At 39.7% G+C, this 19,722-nt stretch overlaps 2 pseudogenes; one reads left to right on the top strand and one right to left on the bottom strand.

The window, feature by feature from the left end:
* The window catches only part of LOC103232206 (E3 ubiquitin-protein ligase makorin-1-like), a 42,021-nt pseudogene that overhangs the window by 4,788 nt on the left and 17,511 nt on the right, over nucleotides 1-19,722 (bottom strand).
* On the top strand, nucleotides 746-9,368 carry LOC140710853 (high mobility group protein B1 pseudogene; annotated as a pseudogene).

The raw sequence follows: 19,722 nt of genomic DNA, 5'->3' as shown, positions 1-19,722 counted from the left end.
CATAGGCTGCAAGCTGGGACACGCCTGAGCAAGTCCAGAACAAATATCTTTGTTAAAGTACAAGGACTTAGAATGTGCTTATTCCCTTATATCGAACAGTTACATAGGATAAAGCTTAACAAAGAGTTATTAGCACAAAGGCAAGGAGGCTTGGAGGAAGTTAGTCATTAAAGAAAATGATTATTTTTGCTGGGTGTGGTGGCTCATGCCACCACTTTGGGAGGCCCAGGCGGGTGGATCACGAGGTCAGGAGTTCAAGACCAGCCTGGCCAAGATGGTGAAACCCCATCTCTACTAAAAATACAAAAATTACATGGGTGCAGTGCCAGGTGCCTGTAATCCCATTTACTTGGGAGGCTGAGGCAGGAGAATTGCTTGAACCTGGGTGACAGAGGTGGAAGTGAGCTGAGATCAAACCACTGCACTCCAGCCTGGGTGATAGAGTGAGACTCCATCTCAAAAAGAAAAAAAAAGAAAGAAAGAAAGAAAATGATTATTTTTAACATTTATTATTTATTCTTGAATAAGAAGGGAAACTTTGAAGAGGAACTTTTTACTTTTCCACAATGGGTAATAAATTATCTTCAGCTTACACCCCTCTGGAGTGCACTCTGAAACACTGGAACTTCCTTAACCTCAGAACTTTAAAGAAAAAGCTCTTTTTTTTTTTTTTTTTTTTCTTTTTTGCACAAGGGCATGGCATTTCTACTAAATCTTTTCAAGCACTGTAAAATCAACCCAGCTCTTTTAGTAATCATATCAGGCAGGCCCAGGGAAAATAATTCCCCCAAATTAGAGAAGCAAGTTCCAGGGGAACCATCTGAGGATTCCCTTATTTAGGGCCCCTTCAAGTTCCCTTCTTATTGCAGAATCCTAGGCAAGTAAAAGGAGACTTAGGCTGATTTTCTGACAACCCTGATAGGTATATAGAAGTTTTCTAAAATTTAACTCTGGTATTTGACCTCTCATGGAGGAATGTTACACTGCTCCTAAGCCAAACCCTAACTGCAGCTAAAACAGGCAGCTCTGCAAGCAGAAAATAATTTTGGAGATGAGCAATGTGTCTCCTATAGTAGGCCAAAAGGGAAAAGAGAAAATAGGGAGGGCAAAAAAATAAGGGAAACACCATTCCCAATAGGAAGAGAGGTATTACCTCTTAACAACCCTAATTGGAACTCCTTTCTATGGTGTTTTTCCTTCTTTTATGGTTTAAAATGACTTTTTTCTCTTTTATAATGTTCTTCCAACCTAGAAAAAGTTAATTTTCCAAGCCTTAAAATGCTTGGCTTAGAGTTGAACAAGGGGAAAGGGAGCCCAGAAGCCTGACATGCTGGCAAAGGGTAAAAATTTCTTACCAGTTGGGCTTTTGGCTACTCTCTCCCTGTGCAAACCAGTAAAAGGGATAAAAGAATCATTGTTTATATTCTCTGTAAATGTATAATCAATGGAAAAGGATTTGTAAAGTTGGTCCTAAGCTGTAGACAATCTGGTGTGCTTTGAAGGTCTTTCTGTATGGTTTTGTCAAAAAAAAAAAGGGTATCTTAGGTTACGATGCAGGACCAGGACCCCATAAGCCTGCTGTTTGAGCCAGCCCAACAAAACAGTCAGTAACAAACTTGGTTACAGGTCTCCATCTTATTTCATGTCCTTGGGAACATGACCTGCAACCACGTGGCAATGCTTTCTTTCAGTCTCCACCATTTTACAATGGTGGCTGTTTTCTTGTGCTAAGTCAGTTCCACAAAATCAGATAAGCCAGTTTGTCAATCTGGGTGGTGCCAGCTAATCCATCAAGGGCAGGGCTTACAAAATATCTTAAGCACTGATCTTGAGAGCAGTTTAGGGAGGGTCAAAATCTTGTAGTCTACAACTGCATGACTCCTAAGCCATGGTTTCTAATTCTATGACTAGTTTAGTTTCTTAGTCTGGTCCCCAGGCAAGAGGGGAGATATCTGAAAAAGGGGCTCTTATTATCTTTGTTTTAGACTATAAACTGTAAACCAGGCTTCTCCCAAAGTTGGTTCAGCCTACGCCCAGGGATGGGCAAGGACACAGCTTGGGGGCTGAAAACGAAATGGAGTTGTTTGGGGCAGATCTCTTTCACTGTCTCTGTCAAAATTTTGCAATGACAGTTTCAAAAGCTGCCTATCGCCCCTTTGAAAATGCCTTATATGCTCGTGATTAAGTCATAACCTAATTAAGTCTTGTCGGTTTCACCCGTGATGTTATTTTTTGTAAAGTTCAAAAGCCAAAAATCTTAAGTGCTTGGCATGGCTAAAGTTGAGTAACAAAGGATTTCAAAGGATTTTCTTAAAGCATGCTCAGCTTAATTAAAAGTAGATATTCAAGTTATAAGTATATTTTAAAGGTCTTTATGTTTTTCTCTTATTGGATCTTGTTTTTCTGGGAAAACTCTTTTCTTCTCAGTCAACGGAATTACTTTTCTCCATTTTTTTGTCTTACCACTCTTAATGCATGCTACCTGGCCCTGTTCATCCAAGGGCTCCACCCTGAAGCCAGTAATCCAATTAAGAAAATGGCAAATAAGATTGCAGTACATTGAGCTCCATAGAGACAGTGCCGGGGCAAGTGAGAGTCGGATGGGCACTGGGGGACTCTGTGCCTAGCTGAGGAAAAATAACTAAACATGGGCAAAGGAGATCCTAAGAAGCCGAGAGGCAAAATGTCATCATAGGCATTTTTTGTGCAAACTTGTCAGGAGGAGCATAAGAAGCAGCACCCAGATGCTTCAGTCAACTTCTCAGAGTTTTCTAAGTGCTCAGAGAGGTGGAAGACCATATCTGCTAAAGAGAAAGGAAAATTTGAAGATATGGCAAAGGTGGACAAGGCCCGTTATGAAAGAGAAATGAAAACCTATATCCCTCCCAAAGGGGAGACAAAACAGAAGTTCAAGGATCCCAATGCACCTAAGAGGCCTCCTTCAGCCTTCTTCCTGTTCTGCTCTGAGTATTGCCCAAAAATCAAAGGAGAACATCCTGGCCTATCCATTGGTGATGTTGCAAAGAAACTGGGAGAGATGTGGAATAACACTGCTGCAGATGACAAGCAGTCTTATGAAAAGAAGGCTGCGAAGCTGAAGGAAAAATACGAAAAGGATATTGCTGCATATCGAGCTAAAGGAAAGCCTGATGCAGCAAAATAGGGAGTTGTCAAGGCTGAAAAAAGCAAGAAAAAGAAGGAAGAGGAGGAAGATTAGGAAGATGAAGAGGATGAGGAGGAGGAGAAGGTGAAGAAGATGAAGATGAAGATGAAGAAGATGATGATGATGAATAAGTTGGTTCTAGTGCAGTTTCTTTCTTGTCTATAAAGCATTTAACCCCCCGGTACACAACTCACCCGTTTTAAAGAAAAAAATTGAAACGTAAGGCTGTGTAAGGTTTGTTTTTAAACTGTACAGTGTCTTTTTTTGTATAGTTAACACACTACCAAATGTGTCTTTAGATAGCCCTGTCCTGGTGGTATTTTCAATAGCCACTAAGCTTGCCTGGTACATTATGGGGGTTGTACATTGGCATAGAAACTTAAAGCAGGTTCTTGTTGGTGCACAGCACAAATTAGTTATATATGGGGATGGTAGTTTTTTCATCTTTAGTTGTCTCTGACACAGCTCATGCGAAATAATTGTTGTTCTGTTAACTGAATACCACTCTGTAATTGCAAAAAAAAAAAAAAAAAAAAAAAGTTGCAGCTGTTTAGTTGACATTCTGAATGCTTCTAAGTAAATATAATTATTTTTATTAGTATTGTTGTGTTTTTTATAGGTCTAAAATTTTTCTTCTTGAAGGGAAGCTAGTCTTTTGCTTTTGCCCATTTTGAATCATATGAATTATTACAGCGTTTATCCTTTCATATAGTTAGCTAATAAAAAGCTTTTGTCTACACACCCTGCATACCATAATGGGGTAAAGTTAAGTTGAGATAGTTTTCATCCATAACTGAACATCCAAAATCTTGATCAGTTAAGAAATTTCACATAGCCCACTTACATTTACAAACTGAAGAGTAATCAATCTACTCAAAGCATGAGATTATTAGAATCAAACATTTTGAAAGTCTGTCCTTGAAGGACAAATAGAAAAGTATGTTCTAACATTTATATGAGGACTCTATTCTTTAACTCCCATTATCATGTAATGGCAGTTATATTTTGCAGTTCCCACATTAAAGACGACCTGAGAATGTATCCCCAAAAGCATAAGCTTAAAATACAAGACTGCCATATTAAATATTTTGTTGATATTAGTCTCTGTGAAGACTATGAAAATGCTGGCTATAGATGTCTTTTCCCATTTATCTAAATATGGACTGCTCAGGAAACGAGACTTTCCATTACAAGAATTTTTAATTAATTGGGCCAGCTTTTAAAATGAAGATGCCACATTCAAAATAGGGTATATTTTCCTATATTATGGTTTGCCCCTTTATAAATCCAAGTAGATAGGAGGGAAGAAGATACTGAAACTTTGCATCTCAGTATGAATTATTCAATTTATTTGAATGATTTTTCTTTACAAAACAAACTCATTCATTAGTCATTATCTGCTTAGCAGTTTAGGGAACAATTTGGGAATTTTGTGGTTTTTGAGATTATCGTTTTCTTAAAGTGCCAGTATTTTAAAATAGCATTCTTGTAATTTTACACGCTTTTGTGATGGAGTGCTATTTTGTTATATAATTTTGACTTGGATTCTTTCCATTTGCATTTGTTTATGTAATTTCAGGAGGAATACTGAACATCTGAGACCTGGATGATACTAATAAACTAGTAATTGCAGAGGTTTAAAAAAAAAAAGAACGAAACTGGCAAAAAAAAATCTTACAAGTACTGAATCTTTTGTCTGTTCATGTTGCTGTATATGTGTTGTGTGTAATGTCTATAAAAAGAGCTCTAATTGATTGGCTTAAAGAAAAATACCCCGGCACCTCCACCAGTTTTGGTGCTGACGAGTTGATGGGTGCAGCACCCCAACATGGCACAAGTATACATATGTAACAAACCTGCACGTTATGCACATGTACCCTAGAACTTAAAGTATAATTAAAAAAAAAAAAAAAAGAAAAGAAAAATAAGTGCCTTAAATCAAATACTTTTCAGTTCACATGACTTTAAGAAATAAAAATAGTCTTAAGGATTACTGGTAAAATGAAAGTGTCATCAAAATGCAAAAAGGTGGTGTAAATCATACAACTTAGATACTAGGTTTGCTAAATGTTTCAAGGTTGTACACTGCCTGCTTTACAGATAAGTAAGACCTGGGACACATGGAGCTAGATGTTGAAAAGTCAGACTTTATCTGCACTTCTGTCTGGGTCCTAGGATGCACACCTGGTACATAATTAAAATCACTTACCAACCAGGTTTTTTCACCAAAAAGAGAAGTTGTTAAAAGTTAACAGTGCAACATGTATTTGAGCTCACCAAACAGTTTTATATGCAAGGCATACAAAAACAGTAAAATGTGGGGTTTTTTTTTTTAGTAAAAGGTTATAAGAAAGCAGAGAAATGTAAATTTTGCCCTGGGATGAGGGATTATGTTAAATTTGATAAGATAGAGCTAGAGGTTTAAACAAGTTATAGAAAGATTGAAAATATTAATCTTGCAAAATCTGTAAACATTAGACTCAAAAAAGATATTATATGGTATTTTACAGTTTATATTCAAGTTACATTAAGGACTTCAACAGGTGTTCTCAAATGCAGGTTTTTAATATCCTTAAAGATTGTAACATTGGAAGAGAGAAAGAACGTACAGGACTCATAAAGAACTGACACGTTCACAAATATCAAGCAAAACAAGAGTTAACTAAATAGACTGCACTTAGAAAGTTAAAGCAACCTTTTTGACTTTTGCTTGGAATACTGCTGATCCTTGTTTTGATTTTCAGAGTCAAGGAAACTTATTTTGAACTATTTACTACCTTTAATAATTGAATAAGGTATATTCCTGTGAACAAAATTTCAAGCATGTTTGTTTTTCTCTGCCTGGTTCCTCTAGAATTTGGAAACTATCTGTGAGTACTCTTAGCTTATGGCAATATAGTTGTTTGCATCAGTGAGTGCAATAAGAATCCATTTTTCTTTTTCAACAGGACATAATTGGAAAATCTGGTTATTTTACCAAGGCTTTGACTAAAAGGGTGTGTTTCCCTTTAAGGAATCAAGCTTGACATGCAGAGCCAATAAAAGACCCTTGGAGAAAAGTGGCCTCATACACTGTCTACATAGTCCCCACACAGTGTTCTTAACCTGTGGTCAGTAAAGAATGTCACTTTCTAACAAGTCCAGGAGCTCCAAGTTTATCTTAGGACCTCAAGAGGAGAGGATCACTCAACTCACAGGTATTTGAGGATACAAACCCCTGGTTGAGCTTGGCTTTAAAGGTCTTACCTGAGATTCCTTGTGGAACAGAGTTCCATCAAGGTCAATCTAAAAGGCCTGTGTAGAAATAACCATTCTTGCTTTTGCTGCATTTTATGCAAATAATCAGGCCAAGTATAAGACTAAAGTTTATTCTACAAACAACACACACAGTCTTATCATAATTTGTTTTTACCAAAAATGAGGACTGGAGAGAGAAATGCTCCAAAGCTTACCATACATTTGTCATTAAATCCTAGTCTCATTAATTTTTTTTTTAGCTTTTTGACTACATTTTAGACTAACACTGCTTATTCCTGTGAATCAAGTGGCAATCTCCTGCAGCTTGGAAGAAACAAAAAGGGATGGGTAATGTAAAAATGTGGATCAATATGCTAGTTCTGGGCAATTATCCTGCAAATTCTGCCAGGTAATGAAAATGAATAGGGTGCCCATAACCCAGAGGTTTCTTTGTTTGGGAAAATAAAACCAAAGAACTTCATAGACCTCCAAAGGGAAATTCTCCAACTGAGTCTGCTAGGACTTTTTGTTGGGTTTAGTGATACATCATACCTTTTAGCTCCTACAATATCAGCCTGGCCCATTTATAATAAGACTAATTGCTGGATCTGTCCTGAGCAGTTTGCTCAGTTCAATAACACTAAGGAACCGCACTATAGCAGCAATGTTCTCCAACTTATTTTTAAATTCCTGTGACACGGCCACATCATCTGGAGACATCCCTAACCCAGGCTCCTTTTTAGAAAGTGCACTATCTCGGACATGCCAAACAAAGAGATCTATCATTTTCATGCCCTCATATGGAGATGTAACTGAAAGAGAAGATTGGAGAGGGCATGCACATGACAATCCCATCTTAGACCATGAATGGGGAATTCTATAACCAAAGGTCTCTTCTGGTTTGCTGGTATTCCTCTCCTTGCCATTATGATGCAACAAGGATGGAAGGCAACAGTAGGAGCCATAGAAGCACACTACCCATAGACTCTTTAGCCTCAGTAGTAGCATGGAATAGATGGGCCTTAGATGTCCTTACAGCTGAAGTAGGAGGTACCTGTGCACTTTTAAATGATACATGCTGCTGCTGGATTAACACCTCTATTAAAGTAGAGGAAAATCTACAGGTACTTGAAGATCAAATCAAAATTATTGACAGGCTCAGGGAAAATGCAGGCTTCAGCCTCGGGTGGCTGCAATCCCTCTTTAATGAATTCCAGTCTTCTTTATGGAATTGATTAACCCCTTTATTAAGGACTCTCTTGCTTATATGTCTTGTATTAATATTTGGACCCTGTATACTCAATACTATAGCTCAAATTGTTTCCTCTAGCCTAGAAGCAATCAAACTCCAACTGGTGCTGCTAATGGAACTATGCATGGACATACCATTCTTCTGAGGACCCTCAAACTGACCCCAGGAGGAGCCCTGGCTGCTGTTCCCCATTTGATGCCCCTTTTCAAGCAGGAAGTAGTCAGAAAGAGTCATTGCCCAAAACTACCTAACAGCAGTTGGGGTGACATCTCCATAGTGGGGAATGTTATAGGAGATATTAAGAAATCATTTTAGGCAGATAGAGAGAAAAAGGCATCCTTGGAAAGTTTTTGTTTCTTTTAAAGTAGCTCCAGAAATGTTTTTTGTCTAGCAGGAAGCCCCAGCTCTTAAAGCTGGGCCAGCAAGCTTTGATATGCAAATGCTGGCCATTAAAAACTGGGTCCACCCAAACATGACGATTCTCACCATCTTCTTCTTGCCCTTGCCTCCACATGTGCCTGGCAACATGGCCACCCCCCCATATCCCCACGTGTTAGAACATCATGGTGCCCTGCATTTGCATAATAAAAGGCTAGGATGGGAGGGTCATTTTTTTTTGTGGGCTACATGAACGACATGCCTGGTCAAACCAATCCCCTGAGCCCTATGCAAATCAGACACCACCTCCTCCAGCCTCCTCATATAAGCAGCCACTTTCTGCTGCACTTGGGGTTTTTCTTTGTTTGAATGCCCCCTCTGTCTCTGTATAGGGGGAGCTGTTTTCTTCTTCCTTCCTCTTTCTTGCCTATTAAACTCTCTGCTCCTTAAAACCACTCCACGTGTGTCTGTGTCATTTTATCTAAATCAGCATGAGACTAAGGACCCTGGTGTTCTTCCAGTTGTCAGAGTCATATCACTCCAAAGGGGCTGACTCGTGGGGCAACTGAATCTGCTTTGCCGCAAAGTCACCCTTGTAAAAAAGCTAATATGGGAACCACATGTAACTTAGCCAGACTATATCGTGTAACTTCAAGAAATTGCAGTACATTACCAGCTGTGACATTCCTGAAAATTCAAGGGAGCTCAAAGTTGACAGAGCAGGAGCATTGGACAAGCCCCTCATTCTAAAGTTCACCTTAATAAAAAATTGCCTAAATCCAAAGGTCATCAGCCTAATGGCTAAGATCACTGCAACCATAAACCACAATAACATCTCCAACCAGAAACATCCCAAACTCCTCCCCAATCACAGACATGCTAGCCCCAAGATAAGTCCCCTCTGGCCAGGAAGATGCCAGCCTCAAGATAACCCCCCTCTGGCCAGAAAGATGTCTATTCCAAGATAACTTCCCCTCCTCCCAGAGACATTTCAACCCTGCCATAAAACTTCTCTCACACAGAAACATTCCAAGATTGTAATAAGCTCCTCACCCTAAAACCAATATATACTCTTAGTCTGTAGAAAAAGCGCTCCTGATTGAAATCAGCCAGAAGCCCCTCTCAGGTTTTATCTAAAGTAAACCTGTATTTAACTGCCAGCCATGATTAATATTTCTTTCCTCTTTCTTTAACTCTTACAAAAGTCACAAGAAGAAATGAAAGGAATAATCAGCAGCCCTATTCAGAAGTTGGTTTCAGGACTTAATTGCTGTAGTTTGGGTTTAACTCTCCCCTCCTACTTTAGTCCCACCCTAAGCTGCATTTATAATTTTGTGACTGAGGATGATTTGTTTCTTAATGTACTGTAACATTAACTTTAGACAACTTGTTACTTTGATGTCCTGTTGGCTCAGCAATGCTCAAGATACCAATTGTTTTGACAAAATAAATTTACTAAAATTTGGCTAAAATCAAACCTTGGCATATAGGTGTGACACAACTTTAACAGGAATAATCAATGCATCCATAAATATAAGAAGGAGAAAAACCCTTAGGCAGTAGCCTGCATTAGGACTGTTTGATTCTTGCAGACTTGGGAGCTAGGGAAACATTTTAAAGCATTAAAACATAGTTTCTTATGTGGTCAACCTGTACTAAGTTAAGTTTGAACTTGCTCACTCTATCCTAGATAGGCACTTAGAACCTTATACTCTTTAAATAAGCCAGTCTAATCATGATGAGGTGGGATATATCAATATACCCATTAACATTTTTGAAAGCACTCTTTGAAGTTAATTCAAGTAAATACAGCAATTTCACATTTAACATACAGGCAATTTATTCTAAGCTAGGCAAATGGGCCGGGTGCGGTGGCTCACAACTGTAATCCCACCACTTTGGGAGGTCAAAGTGGGCAGATCACGAGCTCAGGAGATCAAGACCATCATAGCTAACAGGGTAAAACCCCATCTCTACTAAAAATACAAAAATTAGCCAGGCATGGTGGCATGTATCTGTAGTCCCAGGTACTCGGGAGGCTGAGGCAGGAGAATTGCTTGAACCCAGGAGGCAGAGGTTGCAGTGAGCCTAGACCATGCCACTACACTGCAGCCTGGGTGACAGAGTGAGACTCTGTCTCAAAAAACAAAAAAAGCAGGGGGTAGTTTCATTTAATTGGTTTTTTCAATACCTGCCACAAACACATTTGAAATGTTAGAGTGGCTGACAATGGCAATGACCAGTTCTCATCACAGGCCTGGTCGGATTCTGGTCTTCAATACATGCTAGTGTTGATGTTTTTCAGTCAAGAAGGAGTATGAAAAAAAAAAAGTGGGGAGAGGTAGGATCTGGCAAGATGGTCGAATAGAAACAGCTCCAGTCTGCAGCTCCCAGCCAGACCAATGCAGAAGGCAGGTGATTTCTGCATTTCCAACTGAGGTACCCTGTTCTTCTCATTGGGACTGGTTAGGCAGTGGGTGCAGACCATGAAATGCGAGCAGAAGCAAGGTGAGGCACTGCCTTACCTGGGAAGTGCAAGGAGCAGGGAGCCTCCCTTACCCAGCCAAGGGAAGCCATGAGGAACTGTGCTATCTGGCACAGATACTACACATTTCCCACGGTTTTTGCAATCTTCAGATCAGGAGATTCCCTATTGTGCCTACACCATCAGGGCCCTGGGTTTCTAGCACAAAACTTGGTGGCTGTTCAGGCAGACACCAAGCTAGGCGCAGGAGGTTTTTTTTTCGTACCCCAGTGGCACCTGGAACTGCAGCAAGACAGAACTGTTCACTCCACTGGAAAGGGGGCTGAAGTCAGGAAACCAAATGGTGTCTCTCAGCGGGTCCCACTCTCACAGAGTCCTAACATCACAATTAAAAGAACTAGAGAAGCAAGAGCAAACAAATTCAAAAGCTAGCAGAAGATAAGAAATAACTAAGATCACAGCAGAACTGAAGGAGATAGAGACACGAAAAACACTTCAAAAAATCAATAAACCCAGGAATTGGTTTCTTGAAAAGATTAACAAAATAGACCGCTAGCCAGACTAATGAAGAAGAAAAGAGGGAAGAATAAAATGGACACAATACAAATTTTTAAAGGGGATATCACCATTGATCACACAGAAATAGAAAGTACAATCAGAGAATACTATAAATATCTCTATGCAAATAAATGAGAAAATCTAGAAGAAGTGGATAAATTCCTATACACATACACCCTCCCAAGACTAAACCAGGTAGAAGTCATATCCCTGAATACACCAATAACAAGTTCTGAAACTGAGGTAGTAATTAATAGCCTACCAACCAAAAAAAGCCGAGGACTAGAAGGATTCACAGCCAAATTCTCCCAGAGAATTTGGTACAAAGAGAAGCTGGTGTCATTCCTTCTGGAACTATTCCAAACAACAGAAAAAGAGGGACTCCTCCCTAACTCATTTTATGAGGCCAGCATCATCCTGATATCAAATCCTGGCAGAGACACAACAACAACAACAAAAATTTCAGGCCAATATCCCTGATGAACATCGATGCAAAAATCCTCAATAAAATACTGGCAGACCAAATCCAGCAGCATATCAAAACATTTATCCACCACGATCAAGTCGGCTATATCTCTGGGATGCAAGTTTGGTTCAACATACGCAAATCAATAAATGTAATCCATCACATAAACAGAAGTAATGACAAAAAACACATGATTATCTCAATATATACAGAAAAGGCCTTTGGTAAAATTCAACATCCCTTCATGCTAAAAACTCTCAACTAGGTATTCATGGAACATATCTCAAAATAATAAGAGCTATTTATGACAAACCCATAGCCAATATCATACTGAATGGGCAAAAGCTGAAAGCATTCCCTTTGAAAACTGGCCGAAGACAAGGATGCCCTCTCTCACCACTCCTATTCAACACAGTATTGGAAGTTCTGGCCAAGGAAATCAGGCAAGAAAAAAATAAAGGGTATTCAAATAGGAAGAGAGGAAGTCACATTGTCTCTGTTTGCAGATGACATTATTATATATTTAGAAAACCCCATCATCTCAGCCCAAAAACTCCTTAAGCTGATAAGCAACTTCAGCAAAGTCTCAGGATACAAAATCAATGTGCAAAAATCATAAGCATTCCTAAACAGCAATAATAGACAAGCAGAGAGCCAAATCATCAGTGAACTCCCATTTAAAATTGCTACAGAGAAATACAATACCTATGAATACAACTTACAAGGGACATAAAGGACTTCTTCAAGGAGAACTACAAACCACTGCTCAAGGAAGTAAGAGAGGAAACAAACAAATGGAAAAACATTTCATGCTCATGGATAGGAAGACTCAATATCGTGAAAGTGGCCATACTGACCAAAGTAATTTATAAATTCAGTGCTATTCCCATCAAGCTACCAGTGACTTCCTTCACAGAACTAGAAAAAACTACTTTAAATTTCATATGGAAGCAAATAAAAGCTCATATAGCCAAGACAATTCTAACCGAAAAGAACAAAGCTGGAGGCAGCACTCTATCTGACTTCAAACTATACTACAAGCGTACAGTAACCAAAACAGCATGATACTGGTACCAAAACAGACATATAGCCCAATGGAACAGAACAGAGGCCTCAGAAATAACACCACCATCTACAACCATCTGATTTTTGACAAATCTGACAAAAACAAGCAATGGAGAAATGATTCCCTATTTAATAAATGGTGCTGGGAAAACTGGCTAGCCATATGCAGAAAAGATCATCTGGACCCCTTCCTTACACTTTATACAAAAATTAACTCAAGATGGATTAAAGACTTAAACATGGCCATGCGCGGAGGCTCACGCCTGTAATCCCAGCACTTCGGGAGGCCGATGTGGGCAGATCACCTGAGGTCGGGAGTTCAAGACCAGCCTGACCAACATGGAGAAACCCTGTCTCTACTAAAAATACAGAATTAGCCCAGCATGGTGGCAGATGCCTGAAATCCCAGCTACTTGGGAGACTGAGGTAGGATAATCCCTTGAACCCACGAGGCGGAGGTTACAGGGAGCCGACATGGCACCACTGCACTCCAGCCTGGGCAACAGGAGCGAAACTCCATCTCAAAAAAAAAAAAAAAAAAAAGAAAAGGAAAGAAAGACTTAAATGTAAGACCTAAAACCATAAAAACAATAGAAGAAAACCTAGGCAATAACAGGACATAGGCATGGGCAAAGACTTCATGACTAAAACACCAGAAGCAATGTCAACAAAAGTGAAAATTGACAAATGGGATCCAATTAAACCAAAGAGCTTCTGCTCAGCACAAGAAACTAGCATCAGAGTGAACAGGTAACCTGCAGAATGGGAGAAAAATATTTGCAATCTATCCAGCTGACTAAGGTCTAATATCCAGAATCTACAAGGAACTTAAACAAATTTACAAGAAAAAAACAAACAACCCCATCAAAAAGTGGGCAAAAGATATGAACAGACACTTTTCAAAAGAAGACATTTATGCAGCCAACAAACATATGAAAAAAAGTTCAACAGCACTGGTCATTAGAGAAATGCAAATCAAAACCACAACGAGATACCATCTCACGCCAGTTAGAATGGCAATCATTAAAAAGTCTGGAGACAACAGATGCTGGCAACGATGCAGAGAAATAGGAACACTTTTACACTGTTGGTGGGAGTGTGAACTAGTTCAACCACTGTGGAAGACTTTGTGGTGATTCCTCAAGGATCTAGAACCCAAAATATCATTTGACCCAGTAATCCCATTACTGAGTATATTCCCAAAAGATTATAAATCATTCTACTATAAAGACACACACACACACGTATGTTTACTGCAGCACTATTTACAATAGCAAAGACTTGGAACCAACCAAATGTCCATCAATGATAGACTGGATAAAGAAAACATGGCACATATACACCATGGAATACTATGCAGTCATAAGAAAAAGAATGAGTTCATGTCCTTTGCAGGGACATGGATGAAGATGGAAACCATCATCCTTAGCAAACTAACACAGGAACAGAAAACTAAACACTGCATATTCTCACTCATAAGTAAGAGTTGAACAATGAGAACACATGGGCACAGGGAGGGGAACATCACACACCAGGGCCTGTCAGGGGGTGGGGGTAAAGGGGACAGACAGCATTAGGACAAATATCTAATGCATGCAGTGGATTAAAACCTAGATGACAGGTTGATAGGTGCAGCAAACCACCACGGCACATGTATACCTATGTAACAAACCTGCACATTCAGCACAAGTATCTGAGAACTTAAAGTAAAATTGAAAAAAAAACAAAGGAGTATGAACAGGAAGGATTATGCAGCAGGCTTTAACTTAATGCAGATTCATATTGCTCTGTTAAAGCTGCATCAAAATGTTAAAGTGGCTTATACATGTAGACTGTAAATCTAAGGATAACAAACAGAAATAGTTGAGATTACACAGGTTGTAAATATGTACTAAGCTGCACAAGGTGTGCGTTCTATATACTGCAGCTTTAGTATATTTTATTTACATAGGTTTCCATTGTATTTATAGTCTCTTATGCTCAATTTGGCCAAACATGATTGTCCACCACTAAAAATGCCTCTCCCACTTGGAGTTCTATACTGATTTTGTGGCCAGAAATGAATCTTTACAGTGGTATAAGAAGTTGGCAAAAATTTCTTAAAGTGCAATCGATTTTCAGGTATATTGCGCCTTGTTCTAAAACTTATAAATAGGTGCACTTGACAGTATTGAGGTCATTTGTTATGGTGCTATTTCATTTAGTATAGGTTTAGTCTCCTGTACATTTTACCTATAACGTTTTACAAAGTTCTTATTTTACTGCACATTCAGAGACTTTTACATGTATGTCTTGTGTGCATATCCTCAAACCTCCAATCTTATTTTGTCTCTCGGAGATTGTTGAATGCAGCTTGTCAAGAAGTAGATTCTAAAATTTAATTTGGGAGCATGGAATAATAGTTGAGAAGAAAACTATCTGCACACAACAGATTTTAGATATTTTGCTGCTAGTTGTGTAATATTTATTAAACATTTTTGACAAATATTTATTGTTATAAGCTTAAAAACGATTCTTTGAAAGGTTAAAGAAACTTGACCAAAAGACAGTACAAAAAACACTGGCACTTGAATGTTGCATGTCACCATATGAGAAATAATGTATTTCGGGGTAGTGTGAGCTTCTAATGTTAAGTCTTATTAAACTTGGGTCAAATTAAGCAGATTCAGCATTGGCAATATAGCTATAATTTTCTGACAAAATTTAAGACAAAATTGTCAACTTGAAATTAAAATATGCCAAGGTTTTGATATACTTGTCATAAGACATTAATGAAACACTTCTAAACACTGATATGAAGTGTCCACATCCACAAAGGTTCTCTGAGTTTTGTTTAGTTTTGTGTTTTGTTTGGTTTGGTTTTCAGTGATAATCTGGCATATTTGCAATTCTCAAATGTGGTTATTTTTGCGTATTGCCATCATCAATGACTTTTACATTCAGTTTTATCAGCCAGCAATATTTTCAGTAAATAAAGAATGGAAGTGCTGAATGTAATCATTGAACCTCTAGTCACTGTAAGTTCAGTAATTGCTTACTGTATTAGTTTTAGATGCTAGCAGTGCATGTGCTATGTTTATTCTGATTTTACTAAAATAATAAGTTGAACAACAACAACAAAAGGAACAAACTAGGCTCTCTCTGAGGTTGTTTAGGATAAATGGGAGATTCGTTTGACTTACATAAAGGAAAGAAGGGAAGAAGATTAAAGGGAAAAATAGTGCTCCACCAAAGCAGAAGTACTTTAGAAAGGAAAGCAAAGAAAAAATCACAATTCTGAGGATTAAAAGGTGAGGAAACCAGCCCGTTGGAGGTACAAATATTCCTGTTCCAAGATGGTTGTCTAAATGCAGCCAGGAGGAACATCTCCCACTTACAGGCCGGGACATTGGGAAGACTGGTGCACTCCTAGCAGATCTTCAGAGGGAAAGCATTGAGAGTAGATGAAGGGAAGACAAAGAAGAAGACAAAAAGGGGAGGAAGCTGAATGCAGCCAGGAGGAACATCTCCCACTGACAGGCCAGGATATTGGGAAGACTGGGTGCACTCCTAGCAGATCTTCAGAGGGAAAGCATTGAGAGTGGATGAAGGGAAGACAAAGAGGAAGACAAAACAGGGAGGAAGCTGGGAACCGTGCACCAAGCTACGGTGCACCAGGATTAATTCCTGGCCCCAAACAACTCCTACAGAGGGGATGAGTTGAACAGGCAAGGAGCAACCTGCTCTCACCACAGCCCTCTGGAATCCCAGCAGGAGGACACCCCTTGACCACCATAGAAACTTGGGCTGGCAGGGAAAGCTGCTTAGGGAAGTGGTAGAGGCAGAACTCCAGCCAGTATGGAGCCTGGAGGATTCGATGTGAGAGTCTCTGTAATGGAGCATGGTCAGGGACACCCATCCACCTAGGCTTGACTTGCTCCCATAGATTTTAGCCCTAGGGGAACTGTTGGGCCTGAACTCTGAAGGGCAGTCTTGCCCATGAGATGGGGCTAGTCCAACCAGAGCACTCCTTGGTCTGCTGGCCTCTCCTAGGGCCCCAGCTTAGCCATACCTGCTTGCAGTGCAGCCCCCAGGTACCTCCTGGGGTGCCACATCATAGCTCCAGCACTGGCAGACCACACCTGACAGCAAAGTGCTCCAGCAGAGCAGCCCCAGTGGACACACCAGCCGACCTGTACCATTCCTCAACTGCAGAGTCTCCCACATACCACTTTGCCTCCAGATATCTGCCCATCCCCACCACCCAATCACTTTGCCGGCACATGTGTACATGAGCCGATCTAGTCTTTCCTTTCCTTCCCCACCAGTGCATGTGTGTGCATGCACCTTGCCATGCCACTGCTGTTGGTGTGAGTGCACTTCACCCACTCCCACCCCTGCACCGCCACTGTCTTGGGAGCATTGGTGGGCATGGAGCCCATCAGCCCCACCCCCACCAGTGCCCTGCCCCTGCACTGAGGCTGCCAAACAAAACTAGGCACAGAAAACAGCTAACCCACCTCCAGCCCTGAGCAGCCACCAGTGCCAGCGTGAATGCACACAGAAGGTGCACACAGTCCTGCAACCACCAGCACCTCACCCCCATGTTAATACCACCACTGTCACGAATACTTGCACAGTCCCCAGCAGGGGCCCCTGCCCATGAACCATACTGCCACCACTGTGGCTGCAAAAGCCTACATGGAGGCCAGCACCCCTGTGCCTGCTACCAGCTTGCCACTGCCAACAAGCAAGAAACCTGCTGTGTTGCTACTGCCACTGCTGCCAGCATATGCAAACAAGGATGATCCCACTGCCACTACCCTGCAAAATGCTTTGGCTGGTACCAACCATTGGAGTATTGTGACCAGCATCTGGGAACACCTCAGCCCCTCCAGCAGAGAAGGTTCCTTACCTCAAGGAGCCAGAGGTCAAATCTGGAGCCTGCTACCACTTCCCCAGAGACAGAGCATACAGTCCAGGAGTCCCAAGTTTTCCTTGGCACCCTAAAATCTTCAAGTAATGAAGCCAGTCAACTGAACACACTGTGTACTACAATCAAATCCCCAAGGTGATCAAACAGGATAAAAGAAAAAAAATCCACAAGACAGCAACCTTAAAGACTGAAGAAACATCAGTCCACAAAGTTGAGAAAGAAGCAGCACAAGAACTCTGAAGATTCAAAAAGCCAAAGTGCCAAAGTGCCTTATTTCCTCCAAATGACTATACTAGTTCTGCAGCAAAGGGTTTTTAACCAGGTTGAGATGGCTGAAATGACAAAAATAGAATTCAGAATAGATAGGAATGGAGATCATCAAGATTTAGAAGAACATTGAAACACAATCCAAAGAAGCTAAGAATCACAATAAAATAATACAGGAGCTGATAGACAAAATAGCCAGTATAGAAAAGAACATAACCCAACCTGATATTGCTGAAAAACATACTACAGGAATTTCATAATGCAATTGCAAGTATTAACAGTAGAATAGGCTAAGGAGTGGAAAAAATCTCAGTGCTTAAGACTGGCTTTCTGAAACAAGACAGACAAGAATAATAATAATAATAAAAAGGAATGAACAAAATATTTGAGAAATATGGGATTATGTAAAAAGACCAAATCTACAACTCATTTGTGTCCCTGAAAGAGATAGGGAGAATGGAATCAACCTGGAAAACATTATTTTAGCATATGATCCATAAAAATTTCCCCAATCTAACTAGATATTCCAACCTCCAAATTCAAGAAATGCAGAGAACCCTCACAAAATACTTCACCAGATCATCCACAAGACACATAATCATCAGATTCTACAAGGTTGAAATGAAAAAAAAAAACAGGTTAAAGGCACCTAGAAAGAAAAGACAGGTCATCTACAAAGGGAAGTCCATCAGACTAACAGTGGACCTCTGAGCTGAAATCCTAAAAGCCAGAAGAGATTGTGGGCCTATATTCAACATTCTTAAAAACAAGAAATTCCAACCAAGAACTGCATATCCAGCTAAGTTAAGCTTCATAAATGGAGGAGAAATAAGATCCTTTTCGGACAAGCAAATGCTAAAGAAATTTGTTACCACCAGACCTACCTTACAAGAACTACTAAAAGAAGTACTAAATATGGAAAGGAAAGACCATTACCAGCCACTACAAAAAAACACTTAAGTACACAGACCTGTGACATGATAAAGCAATCACACAAATAAATCTGCAAAATAAGGAGCTAACAGCATGATGACAGAATCAAATCCACACATACCAATGCTAACCTTGAATGTAAATAAGCTAAACGCCCCAAATGAAAGGCACAGAGTAGCAAGTTGGATAAAGAAGCAAGACCCGACACTATGTTATCTTCAAGAGACACAACTCACATGCAATGACACCCACAGGCTCAAAATAAACGGAAAAAGAGAAATCTACCAAGCAAATGAAGAACAGAAAGAAAAAAAGCAGAGGTTGCAATCCTGATTTCAGACAGACTTTAAACCAACAACGATCAATAAAGACAAAGATCTAACTATCCAAAATATGTATGCACCCAACAAAGGAGCACCCAGATTCATAAAGCAAGTTCTTAGAGACCTTCAAATAAATGTAGACTCCCACACAATAATGGTTGGATACACCAACACCCTAGTAGACAGTACTAGACAGTATACATCAAGGCAGAAAATTAACAAAGATATGCAGGACCTGAACTCAACACTAGACCAAATGGACCTGACAGACATCTACAGAACTTTCCACCCCAAAACAACAGTATATACATTCTTCTCATGCCACATGGCACATACTCTAAAATTGACCACACACTCAAACATAAAACAATCAGCAAATGTAAAATAACTAAAATTATTTTGACCACTCTCTTGGACCACAGCATAATAAAAGTAGAAATCAAGACTAAGAAAATTGCTCAAAACCATACAATTATATAGAAATTAAACAATCTGCTTCTGAATGACTTTTGGGTAAATAATAAAATTAAGGCAGAAATAAAGTTCTTGAAACTAATGAGAACAAAAATACAACATAGTGGAATATCTGGGTCACAGCTAAGGCAGTGTTAAGAGGAAAATCTATAGCACTAACACTCACATCATAAAGTTAGAAAATCTTAAATTGACAACCTAACATC

The sequence above is a fragment of the Chlorocebus sabaeus genome, chromosome X (assembly GCF_047675955.1).
Source record: "Chlorocebus sabaeus isolate Y175 chromosome X, mChlSab1.0.hap1, whole genome shotgun sequence".
In the NCBI taxonomy this organism is placed as follows: Eukaryota; Metazoa; Chordata; class Mammalia; order Primates; family Cercopithecidae; genus Chlorocebus; species Chlorocebus sabaeus.
The sequence above is the reverse complement of the archived record's forward strand: the minus strand, read 5'-3'. Positions and strand labels throughout refer to the sequence as shown.